This window comes from Pinus tabuliformis, chromosome J (assembly GCF_031772625.1).
Source record: "Pinus tabuliformis cultivar Carrire ecotype Pingquan chromosome J, CPIR1, whole genome shotgun sequence".
Lineage (NCBI taxonomy): Eukaryota > Viridiplantae > Streptophyta > Pinopsida > Pinales > Pinaceae > Pinus > Pinus tabuliformis.
In genome coordinates, this window is record NC_142295.1 from 1040496818 (window position 1) to 1040510668 (window position 13851).

The window sequence follows — 13851 nt, forward strand, 5'->3', positions numbered from 1 at the left end:
TGGCCCAGCAATGCCTGAACGCTGCACACTGGCACACTTTGCTCGCAGCTCCAGACTTCAAATAGATCCAAACTTCAGCTATAATGCTAACTTCAAAGACAAACACCCTGCTGCAGCTCCAGACGACGGCTCCAGACGACAGTTGGACGAAAATAACCCGGAATAGACCAACGCGTCGGCTTTAAACTATGATTTTTTCGCAGTACGTATTCAAACAGTGGAAATACGTTAGGGCAACGTATTCTACCTACGAAATACGCATATTCGGAATGTGGGACACAAAAGAAAACTTCGAATACGTATTCAAATTTTGATGACACGTTGAAAATCGTATTGGACACGTATTAGGGCCGTTTTCGTGTCCAATACCAAAAATACGGGACACGGGGCCCTAGGGGACGTGTCCTGTGACTTAGCTTTTCATTAATTGCTTGACTAATTAATCATTAATCTTATTTGTTATCTTTTACATTATTTATGTTTATTTTTTATATAAATTCAATTTGTTACATGGGCCCAAAACAATCGGGCCAGCCAGTTCAGCCCATTCCAATAACATTGAGATAAACCAACAATGGCAACTTTGCGGGAAGAAAATAGCAGTGTGTATATAAAGTTATAAACCAACAATCAAAACTAAGTTGCAGGAAACGTGGCCCTAGGGGGCGTTTCGCCAGGGGAAACGAAACGAAACGCATTTCCCCGTACCGTACGGCCTGGAAACGCGTTTCCGGCCGTACGACCACGTTTCCCGAAATGGAAACGTGGCCGTACGGCCGGAAACGCGTTTCCAGGCCATACGGGCCACGTTTCCCCCAAAAAAACATTTTTTTTTTAATTTTTTTTTTCTAATGTAGATCTCTTACATTTGTTTGCCCTAGTGTTGATATGCAGTTCATGGTAATGTTAAATTCTTAAAGTAAAAGTGATATTCTCCTTTATTTTTCATTTTCATCCTTTTACTTAAATTTTTAACATTACCATGAAATGACTCAGGATGTTTGAGAGTGGTTTCGCCATCATTGGATTTCATATGGAGAAAGTAGAATTTTAGATCTTACTCAAAATCCAGCAGACTTATCTGTTTTTCAGGATTTCAGGATTGGGGGGATTTCAATGTTTCCATTGGATTTTATCATGTACTAGGGTATGGAACTTGTATTTAATCGAGAGAACAAAGCCCTCTATGCAGGGGAGACTCCCAATAATCAAGAGAATGTAGGGTACTAGGGTATGAAACTTGTATTTAATCAAGAGCACTAAGGTCATTCGACTATGTAGGAGGAGACTCCCAATCAACCACGAGACAAAAAATTAGAAATTTCTCGTGGCTGATTTTGGATATTTCTATTTTCATTATGTGATTATTCATGAATAAATGTGATGTAAATTTAGATACTTATTCTATGCATTGACAATTGACAATTTTATCATAATGTAATAAATTAGAATGTATCATGTATGCTTTATGATTGCACATATTTCGTAAATTCCTAATATATATATATATATATATATATTCACGTTTCCCCGTTTCCAAAATTTGGGGAGGTCGTGTTTCGTATCGCTTCCCGTTTCGGAAACTCGTACCCGTTTCCCCGTTTCGTGCAACCTTGAATCAAAATCAACAGGAGGAAACTAATGATGTGTATATAAACAATATTAGCACATACTAGTCATGCTTGGAAATTTGTCACACGTGTACCTTTTTGTGTTGGTAACTGCTCCTGGGAAATGCGGGACTGCTCATAAAGGCTAGGCAGAACCATATCGCCATAAACCACAGCTATATTGTCTAGGCCATCAGGTAATTCACGTGGATGCTCCTCCACAATCTTAAATATTGCCTGGAGCCAACCATTCTACATTAATTCAAGCACAAAATTACCAAATAGAAACTACAAAGAGAAAGGACCTTCAATTTTGTACCTCAAAGATGCCATCCTTCAAGTGTTTACAATAAATGTTGGAAGCTCCCAAAGCAAGTACATGAGGCTGATGATCCATCATAAATTTCAAGAACCGTTGTTGATCAATTTCTTTTCTCTTTATCTGTGTGGGGTTCTTTGAACGAATGGTGAAATTTGATGTAAAAAGAGTATCCACTACTTCACCTGAAGAATCTAGCATCACAAATGTTGTAGGATCTTTAGCAGAGCCCGGGCAGCAGCCCATCACACGTGTTTCTAAATCTTCATCAGTATGGTCTTCATCTTGCTTATCACGCTTAAAGGAAGCAACTGATGCTTTCTTCCAGAGCTTCAAGCCATAATCCTGAACCAACCAACTTTTGGCCCTTGCCATTAGAACTATCCGTGCTTCCTTCTCCATATTAGGTAAAATGTACTGGGATAAGGCTTCCTTTACTATTAATTTGCGCTACTCATTCCATAACTGAGCAGCTCTACTGACCCCATCACTTAGGTAATGACTTTCTAATTCCCCCATTAAATCTTCACCTATTACTTCTTTAGGTAAACCAATAGTAACCTGGAGAAGTTTCTCCTCTTCAGCCTTCTGAATGAGAAGCCACTTGGCATCATCAAACATACTAAGTGGCTTGTTAACTAGCCACTTCACCCCTACATATTGATGAAAGGAATCTATGGCACTGTCTCCATCAGCTGTGGGCCTTGTAGTTACCAATGCCCTTTCCATATAGACACTTCGAGCATATTCCTTAACAGTTGGCTCGCAACTAATTTCTACAGCTGCCTGCAAGACCCTCAAAATCATTTCTAATTAAATTACATCCCATGACAACTAGTAATATAATTTTTGACACTAAGAAAACATACCATGTGCCTGGCACCTTTAAGTATTGACTGAGAATCACCAAATTCTCTCATAGAAAACTCGGCAGCCACTTCCTCTGGTGTCACACTGGCATCATCAACTTCATGTTTCTGCACAAAAAGTAGAACAAAATCCTTCAAATTCAGTCACTGAAAAGTCTTTCCATTAAGGGAAAACAGTACTAAGAAGAATCTCCACTGCCTGTACCTTGTACATTAACTGCAGATTCTCGCCTAGTTGCTCCGAACTGAGACTAAACTTCTGTGACAGGCCTCCTAATCCAGATTTGCGACAGATGCTGTACAAAGATTTGCGTTTCGCTCTTTTAAATTGGCCTTCTTCTACCTCAACTTCATCAGCTGGAAAATGCAAGTTAAACTTCGCATCAATGTCATCGACAATACGTTCAGACTCTGCATTAACAAGGGACTGTAAAACTGATTCTAGTATATTCAATTTATTTTCATCTCTCTGTGCTTCTTCTGCAGCACGCTTCTCATAAGATGCTTTAAGAGCATTCTTTCTCCTTTGAAGCAAAAGCCACTTCCTATCCCACAGTTGTATTGCCCACAATGCCTGAAGAAAACAAGATATATACCGTGAGCATCTAGTTATGAGAGCTAACTGCAGAAGAAAGTGTTGTTAACTGAAGCAATTACCTTGTACATTTTCAATTTAGACTTTTTATCTTTGTCTGCATTGTCTGTTGAATCCTGTTCTTCATCTCGAAGCAAATTAAGGCACTTTTCTTTCCGATACATAGCAATAAATGGAACCTAGCAATACAGATCATATTTCAACTAAATCAACAGACAACCTAAACAAAGCAAAACATAATTTTTACAGCATATCAACTTGACTGTAAAATCAAAGAGAAAGAAAGATATAAACTCACCTCTAATTTTTGATCATGAAACATCTGTAACACATTGGAAATCTCCTTCACAACTTCTTCCTTGTCCAGTTTCGCTATGTGTTGAAACTCCATCCTCATTGGTACAGCTAATGAGCCAAACGTTTGTTCATATATCCATTTTGCCTCAGGTACTGTATTCTCATTGTGTGGAAATGGACCTGATATCTCTTCGGACAACTGAATAAAAGCAACAACACATTTACTTTCAAAGTCAGAATAAGCCACAAAGTGAGCCCTCTTAAATTTAACAAAAACAATACCATACTAACCAGATGTAAGAAAGTATATTTACTGCTTTGCAGAAATGGGACTATACTGCTGCAATTAGATGTTGGCACATACTACCCAGACAAAAGACAGCAAACTTACTGCTTTGCTGAAATGATATTCTACTGCTGCATAAAAAATATAACATACTTCTCCATTTTAAGAGCATGCTATTTTATTTTAGACCCATTCATTATAGACTATAGTAGAACTAGCACAACCCCAAAGTAGGAGAAAGGAAATGCCAAAGTGAGCTGGGTGGTTATTTTGTTTGAACATCCATAATGGCACACTTCCATAGCGTGTACAGGAACTGTACTTTTATAAATAGACTGTTTGACTTACAGGTGCAGTTTAAAGGAATTATCACAGCTTCCTATTTGTAACACTGTTGATAATAGCTTGAACTGTATTTTGGACTGAGGCTGTGTTTTGCTGCACAGCAACCATCACTCCCGATATAGCTTATTTAGATGAATGGGCAGCATCATTTACCTGTTATGTCAGCAAGGAATGCTGTTTTTTTTTCTAAGCAAAACATGCCTATGGCAACAACGAAATCAAGTGATATTCTGAGTGCTTCATTTGTACTGGATAGATTTATTCGTTATCTTCATTCCAATGTCATTAAGGTTCAAGGAAGCCCACCATGTTTTGCAACCTGCAAACCATGTTACTAATCAACAATGAAGCAGGTCACCTTGTCTGATGTCAAATGACATGTCCCAAGAGTTTAGATCCAACCCAAGTAAAAACCTGGATAATTTTCCCCAAAACAAACAGGAAAAAAAAGATAAGGCTGGCATTCGCGGTTTCTTTACATTCCATAAAATTATAGGTGGTGATCTCATACAACTTTGCAAATGTCTACATGATTATACGTTGTTAATTTTAGATAAAAATGGTATGTTCTATGCTTAGCACAATTTACTTCAATGTTTCTTTAGCAGCCCAATAAAAATATCCAATTATTTCTAGTAGCGATCACATCAACCATTAATCACATTGACGGTAAATGCAGATAAAACATAAAAACAAATGCAGAAGACAAGCCAAGACAAGAGGGCACCAGATTTGGGGAAAACCCTTTGATCAAATCTTCTTATTATTATTCAGTGGTTCAGCCGAGAGAGAGAGAGAGTAAAAAAGTCAATTACATTAGCCCAATGCAAAGTCAAATCAGTCCTGTCAAATTCTTCAGTCGACTGCAGTCAAACTTCAGCCCTAACCAGAAAGTCAATGCTGGTCAAATCAGCAACCAAACACCTCCTTTGAAACTGGGACAAAGGCAGTCCAATTCGAACTCCAGAAAGAGTCAAAGTCAACCCAAAACAATCCCACAAATGCTAGTCAAACTTGGTCAAACAGCAGTCAGCCCTTCAGTCAAACAGCCCTGCAGTCAGCACAAGTCAGACAGCCCCAAACACCTCGATTATCGTGCCAATCAATGCGGGCTCAAGAGTGCAAAATTCTGCCTCCAAAAATGTAGTCAAATTCAGTCAAATCAGCAGTGGTCAACATTGGTCAACAATCTGAAACTTCCAGTTCTGTTTTAGCCCAAAAACACAGTCCTCCTAGCCGCAGGTGTGAGGTCTCTTCTATTTATACACTTTGTTTTGGGTGTAGAGACAAATCTATTGGGCTGTTTGAGCCTACATTAAGCTGAGGCCGACCTGAACAATTTGTACATGTGAGAGAATAAATACAAAATCACACTTCTGCTTGTCCGAATGAGATGATCTTTATATCAATCCTGGACCTCTTGAAAAGAGGAATCCAATGCAATAATCATCTCCATCATATGAGTTGTCCCTGTTGGAGAAAATGTAACTAGATTCGATCTTCATAAATGTATTTTTGATATTTGTAATTTTGTACTTATCAAGAAAAAAATATTATTTTTATAATACATGTCAATGAGTTTCTTGCTCATTGAAATAGCTCTAGCACTATTTAAAGTGCTATACATGAGTCAAATAGTCAAAAGAATAAGTTGAAGACCTTAAGGGTGTTATACCTTGTATGTATATGTATTATGGTCAAGAGAAAACCTCTAAGCAAAGTCACAAGTCTCCTCCTAGCAATGGCACCATCAAGAAGCTCATTCAAGCTCACAAACTCCACCAAAGAACCATCCGAAGCCCACTCTACAAGTCGGCCTACAAGCAGCAACCAAGTCAGCTTAATGAACAGTCTAGTCGGCTTAAATGGAGGGACGGTCCTCTATTTATAGAGGCTGTCCACTCCAAAGACAACGCATCATCTTGTGCTCTGAAATCTGCGAAGAAAAAGGCAAGCAAGAATGAAGTGAGAGGGTCTCCAAAGGCAACGAAGAGGAAGGTTATAACACCGAGGGCTATAAGTCTGTTTTAGGACTGCCACAGTGACACGTGCGAAGAGATTGAAGGCTGTCCCTGCGACTAGGACAGCAGAAATACAGAGATACTTATCTACCTTCGTTTGGGTTGAAACTAAGCCGATATGGCCTCCTCCTCCAGCATGGAATAAATACACTCAAGCGAGGTAGAAAGACCTACACCAACTAGCAATACTCTCCACACATGTGAAAATCTGGGGCAGCAGGACAGCAGAACAGTTATACACTCAAGAAGAATTTTGGTTCGGAAAATTGAAGTATACTTGAGAAAAGAATCAAAGAAGATCATCTTATCTAGAAGACTCAAGGAAGAAGAACAAGATTCATAGTAAGAGAACATAGTACCAGAAGGAGGACGAAGTGCCGTAGAACAAAGTGCCGGAAGAAGTGTTGAGATATATGGTGCAGAAATGAGAAAAGACTTGACTTATGCTTGGCGGATCTCATTTTCAGGGGTCTAGGGTTTGGTATTGATCAATAGAAGATTCAATAAGAGAAAACTTACCAAGGGTTTTCCTCTCAAGAGTGGAAAGGGTTTGTCCCTGGTAGAGAGCCAAATTTTGCACTCTTGTTATTTTGTTTTGGTAGCAGTTTGATGAAGCACACACATATGCACCAATGAGAAGAAGTATAAGCTAATAAGAAAAGTAAAAAGACTTCACAAATTGTTATCAAGTCACGGAGAAACATCACAACACTACTTTGCCCTAGATTCTCTAACAGTCCCATGGTGGAATTTGGCCCTAGTTGCCAGTTTTAACACTCCCTCTCAACTAGGGAGAATTCCACCTTTCATCATCATGCCATCCTGTCGTCATGTACCATCTCTGTCATTTCTACTCTATTGACCCATGAATTAATAAAGAAGTGATCGAGAGTGAGTCACAAGACCTTACCACTCTCCACTGACAAAATTCAATCCAGAGGTAGAACCTCAAATGATCCCAGATCAAGTTGTTGAACACCATGCATCCTAGTCATAGGGAGTACGGTAGTACACGATGCGTCCATCAGTAGTGCTATGGTCCCTAACCACTTTTCCCAACTCATTGGCCAAATGAGAGGTACTTCCCATGAGTCCTAGACTCCATGGGTAGGATGTATGTTGGGGCATCGACAAGAGAAGGTGAACCACTCATCCTGCTCATATGCCATAGGAGAAGGTGAACCACTCATCCTATGCATATGTCAATCATAGGCGAAGGTGAACCACTCATCCTATGCATATGTCAATCATAGGCGAAGGTGAACCACTCATCCTATGCATATGTCAAGCGTAGGGGAAGGTGAACCACTCACCCTACACACATGTCAACCATCATGGAGTATCACAGGGGATGGTGAACCACTCACCCTGTACATAGCATACCACTAGGGGAAGGTGAACCACTCACCCTATGGTTGTTCATAGCTCTAAGAAGTATACCCCAAGCCCCCAAGAGCTCCCAGAGCTTAGTGTCCAACTCATGTGAGAACCTCATAGGAGGGTATTTCCACAACTCCAAGTCTCTCTCGAAAGGTTAACAATTTGACCTTCCCTAAGGGCTTCGTGAGAATGTCTGCGACCTTCTCATCCATCTTGATGTGATAAAGCCTTAATGCTCCTTGTTGTACCATATCCCAGATAAAGTGGTACCTGATATCAATGTGTTTGGAGCGGTCATCGAACACGGGTTGTCTAAAAGACGAATCCCACTATGGTTGTCGCAGAAGATCATGATGGTATCTAGCACATGCTCAAATAGCTCACTGAAGAGCTTCCTCAACCAAATAGCTTCATAACAAGCCATACTCGCAACAATGTATTCGGCCTCGGCGGTACTTAAAGCAACTGATTTCTGCTTCCTAGTCATCCAAGATAATGAAGCAGACCCCAACGAGAATCAACACCCAGACATGCTCTTACGATCCACCACATTGCCATCCCAATCAGCATTAGTATATCCATGCAACCTCAAATTCTCGGCAGTGTATCTCAGTCCATAATGGATTGTGCGTCAGAGATATCTCAAAATATTCTTAGCAGCAATCCAATGAATGTGATGAGGTTCAACCATAAATTGACTCAACATGTTTACAATGAAGCACATGTCATGACGGGAGTTTACCAGGAACATCAGGGCCCCCATAAGTTGTTGATACTCGGAAGGGTTCACTAATCCGGGCCCAACGACACTTCCACACAGCATCTTGAATTTGAGTTCCATCGGAGTAGACAAACACTTGCAATCCACCATCCCACATCTCTCAAGCAGCTTCACAATGTATTTTCTTTGTGAAAGGAAAATTTCACCTACCTTTTGTCAGACCTCTAGGCCTAGCAAGTAGTGCATCAGTCCTAGGTCTTTCATCTCGAATTCGGAAGCCAACTCCCTCTTGCATTGGTAAATGAGAGGGTCATCACCTGTCAGAAAGAGATCATCCACATAAAGGACCAAAATGAGAGGCCTTTCCTTTTCAACCTTGAAGTATAGGTTGGGGTCAGCTTCACTCCTTGTAAAACCCAGCTTCATAAGATAGCTATCTATCCTTTCATACCAAGCCAAGGGGATTTGCTTCAACCCATGGAGGGCTTTCCTCAACCTGCAGACATGTGTCTTATGATCTTGAACTTCGAACCCCCCGGGTTGTTCTACATAGATGTTCTCCTTAAGCAAGCCATGCAAGAAAGCAGTTTTGACATCCATTTGGTATAGGCTCCATCTTTGAGAGGCAACAAGGGCTATAATCGAATGGATAGTGGTATATCGAGCAACTAGTGCAAATATCTCATCATGGTCCACTCCTTCCTTTTGAGAGAATCCTCGAGCAATGAACCTAGCCTTGAACCTTTCAGCACCCCCATCAGCGCCATGTTTGATTTTGTAAAGTTTTGTGACTACTGACTTGTCCTTAGGTCTAGGAACCACATCAGAAACATCCTTCTTCATGATCAACTCATATTTCTCATTCATCGCATCCTTCCAAACTTGGTGCTTCTTGACTTCTTCGAATGTACATGGCTCAAATTGAACTATGGCACTCATAGCAGCTAAGTACCGTTGGTACCTATTCAGCTTCTTGCTTTCACGAAATGTCCCCCTTGGTGCAACATGTCTTTCGGCATTTTCAAGAGTATCTTTGAGCCACAAAGGTCTTTTCCTTGAAGTAGAGGGCTCACTAGGAAGTGGATCAATGGGATCCATCAGACCTTCAACATCGAGCAACGGATATCTATCGGAGATTCATCCTGCGGTCCAACATCATCATCATTGTCCTTCCTAGGTATAAGAAGATCTCGGATTTTCCCAAGGGCAAAATCTTCATCGAATGTGACATCATGACTTATTTCCACTTCTCTTTAACTAGGAACATAGATTCTATATGCCTTCGAAGTTTCACTGTAGCCCACAAACGTTCCTTTCTTCCCAGATGCATCTAGCTTGTTTCTTTTCTCTTTCGACACATGAAAATATACGGGACAACCAAAAATTTTAAAATGAGAAATATCAAGTTTCTTACCAGTGAAAACTTCTTCGACTATCTTGAAGTCCAATGCTTGATGTGGGCATCTAGTTTGAACATACACAACGGTGTTGGCAGCTTCTCCCCATAAGAACTTCAATAGGCCTTGGTCATGAAGCATGGCACAAGTGGCTTCTATGATAATTCGATTCTTTCTTTCGGCAACACCATTTTTCTCAGGAGTATACGTAGTAGTGGTCTCCCTCTTAATGCCAGCTTCTCTACAATATTCATTGAATTCATTTGACTTGTTCGGTTCCTCAATATTTTGATCTTCTTCCCTATTTGATTCTCAACCAAGGCTTTGAAAGAGCATAACCATTTGAACACTTCGCCCTTCTTCAAGAAATAGATCCATGTTTTGCGAGAGAATTCATCCATAAAAATTGAATAAGAAGTATCACCCTATAGATGCTACGGGCAACATACCTGATAGATCAAAATGGACCAATTGAAGAATATCGATAGTCTGACCTTCACTTGAGGGAAATGGTCCCCCTTTATGTTTTCCCACTGCACAACCATGACAAACCCCTTCATGATCTATGTTGAATTCGAGCATACCTGTGACCATCTTCCTTACATCAGGTAAGGCTTTGTAATGAAGGTGAGCAAATCTTCGGTGCCATAATTCGGATTGAAGAGAAGTATCACAAGTCATAGCTCCCAAAGGACTTCCTCCAACCTGATAGAGACCTTCAACCCTAAATCCAAGTGTAAATGCATCTTTCGGGTTTTTTCGCCAAACACCTACCTTTCCATCAACTAATGTCACCTTGAAACCTTTATCTTCCATCGCAGAAATAGAGGCCAGGTTTTTTTTTCAAATCAAGTACATACAATACTTCTTGTAGATGAAGGGTTTGACCTTGATTCAAGTGAAGAGTGACAGTCCCAATCCCTTTCACGGGGTAGGTGGCATTGTCCCCAAGTATGATCTCCATATTTGTCTTCTTTTCAACCAAGTTTGAGAGGGCCTCCTTGTACCCATTGAAGTGCCTTGAGGCACCACTATCAATCAAGCAATGATCCAATGTATACGGAGGACAGGCAGTGGCGAGGGCAGAAATAAGATAAAATTCTTTTTGCTTATCTACAATATTAGATTCCTAATACCTGGAGTTTCTCAACTTTTTTGGGAGAATGACCATTTCCATATCGAGCAGCGAGAGCATTCCTCTTTCCTTTGTTGTTGAACTTGTTCCTTTGATTACCATTGCCTTTGTAGTTGTTGTGGTTGTTGTTGTCATCATCTCTTGGAGTATCCTTCTTGTGAGGACACTCTCTAGCAAAGTGGCCAAACCTGTTACAATTGAAGCATCTTCCTTTTCTTCCTTCTTTGAATCTCGGCTTAAACCCTTGACTTTGTCTTCTTGGACCAACATTGTTCGTCCTTTTAGCATGAGAATAGAAAGCAGTAGGATTATTTCCATTTGAGGTCTTATCTCTTTCCATCATCCTTATTTCTTCTTGAGTGCATCTAGCTAATAATTCATCAAATCTTGGAATCTTTTCATTGTTGGGGATGGTAGTGTTAAGCACGTCCCATTCTCTTTTAAGGCCTCCAAGTGTAATAAGAGTGAGCTCCCTATCACCAACAACTTCTCCAATAGATAGGAGATCATTCTTGATTTTTGTAATCCTCATGAAGTAGGATTGAATGGACTCTACTATATCCATCTTGATGTCTTTCAACTTGTTCTTGAGAAAGGGAACTTGATTTGCATTATTTACTTTGAACATCCCAACCAGCGTGTCATACATCTCTTTAGATGTCTCCAAATCAGAAATATAGGCAACCAAAGGCTTGTGAATAGAATCAACAAGAATTTCCTTAGCTTTGACCTCACCTTTCTTGTACCTTCTTTTTGCAGCAGCAGATGCATTTGAAGGAGGCTCCACCACTCTTCCTTTGACATAATCCATAGCATCATTCTCTTCCAAAGTCAAATCCAGAGACATCTTCCATGCATAATAGTTGGATTTGTCCTTAAGCTTGTCCTCAGATTTGAAGTAAGATGTAGTCGTCATTGAGGCTAGCTCTAAATTCTTGTCCAACAGCGACTCTTAGTGATTGCTTTTCTCACTCTTGCATGGGATGTCTTCACCTGACCTCTAATAGCATGTTAATTTTAGATAACAATGGTATGTTCTATGTTTAGTGATTAGCACAATTTACTTCAATGTTCCTTTAGCAGCCCAATAACAATATCCAATTAATCCCAGTAGCAATCACATCAACGATTAATCACATTGATAGTAAATGAGGATGGAACATAAAAACAAATGCAGTAGACAAACCAAGACAAGAGGACACCAAATTTGACAGATGCCAAGAAAAACCCCCAATGTGGGGAAAACCCTTTGATCAAATCTTCTTATTATTATTCAATAGCTCAACAAGAGAGAGAGTACAAAAGTCAAATAGACTACCCCAATAAAAAGTCAAATCAACCCTGTCAAACTCTGCAATCAAACTTCACCCCTAACCAAAAAGTCAACACTGGTCAAATCAGTAGCAAAACACCTCTTTGAAGCTCGGTCAAAGGCAATCCAATTCAACCTCCAGCAAGGGTCAAAGTCAACCTAAAGTAGTCCCACAAACACTGGTCAAACTTGGTCAAATAGCAGTAAGCGCTTTGGTCAAATAGCCTTGCCATCAACGCAAGTCGAACAGCCCCAAACACCTCGAAATTTTGCCTCCAAAAACGTCGTCAAATTCGATCAAATTAGCAGTGGTCAATGCTGGTCAACAGTCTGAAATTTTTTTTTATGCAACCAGCCCACAAATAGATAGATCAATGACTTAAAAATTATCCTCTTCAAAGGGGGAAACCTCATTTACATTACATAAATGAACAATTATTGGATAATACAAATGACAATACATCCTTTGTATTTATAGGAGTCTAAGAGGTCACAATATAATCAGAGTCTAAGAGGTCACAATATAATCAAAGCCTACATTACAATAATAATGTAAGGACACAACAATAACAATAACGGGCTTCTATGGGGCACAACAATAACAATAACGGGCTTCTATAGGGCACGACAATAACAATATGGGGCTACATGGGCACAAAAATAAAAATAAGGGGCCTACATTAACAATAACAATAAGGGGGCTACACTTGTATTATAGGGACCTAACATGCCCCTCTCCTTCAAAAAAGTGTTGTCCTCAAGGCTGAGTAATTCTGGATGCTTTTGTATAAAATTCTCATCCTCCCATGTGGAATCTTCGTTCTTCCTCTTAATGAGATACTCTGAAATTGATCGATTCCACATTTGTCGAGCTCTTGTTTCCGTGACTACTTCAGGCTCAAATATGATTTTTCCTTCTTCGTGAAGTTCTGGCAACATTGTTTGAACTGGAAACTTGTCACCGATAACCTTCAAAACTGGGTGTACTCAGAAAGATGTAGGCCACTCAATTTGTATGCCATAGTACCAATCTTTTGCAACACCTTGTAAGGACCGTAGTACTTGGGTGATAATTTATTATCCTTCTTAGCTTGCTTGAAGGAAATTTTCTTGTATGGTTGTAGCCGTAAAAATATCCAATCGCCTACCTCAAAACTTCTTTCACTACGATATTGATCTACCTGTTGTTTCATTCGATTCTGTGTCGGAGTGAGGTTGCCCTTTAAGAGTTGGAGAACTTGTTGCTGATGCTCAATGTGATATTTCATTGTTTGAACCTTAGACATTTCGCTTAAAGATGATGTGATACAGGTAACTACTTGACTCATTGTGTTTGTTTATCAAATACAAAGCAATGAAGATATCGTTCCAAACGTTTGTTCACTATCTCAGTTTTCCCATCATATTGAGGATGATAAGATGAGCTATGAGTTAATTGAGTACCAAGACAAGAAAATAATTCCTTCCAAAAATTTCCAGTCAAAATGGGATCTTTGTCACTTACAATAATCTTTGGGTTTCCATGAAGCCTTTGAATTGTTTCCATAAATGCAATAGCAATTGT

The 13851-nt window shown here is 39.8% G+C and overlaps 1 pseudogene across 1 annotated transcript in view; it reads right to left on the bottom strand.

The window, feature by feature from the left end:
- The window catches only part of LOC149230459 (transcription elongation factor SPT6-like), a 268783-nt pseudogene that overhangs the window by 123494 nt on the left and 131438 nt on the right, over window positions 1-13851 (bottom strand). The window contains exons 9-14 of the transcript XR_016248008.1: window positions 3692-3889; window positions 3456-3572; window positions 3004-3372; window positions 2799-2906; window positions 1930-2715; window positions 1706-1847 (exon numbers count right to left, since the gene is read on the bottom strand). The product of XR_016248008.1 is annotated as a transcription elongation factor SPT6-like (transcript). The remainder of the gene's footprint in view (window positions 1-1705; window positions 1848-1929; window positions 2716-2798; window positions 2907-3003; window positions 3373-3455; window positions 3573-3691; window positions 3890-13851) is intronic.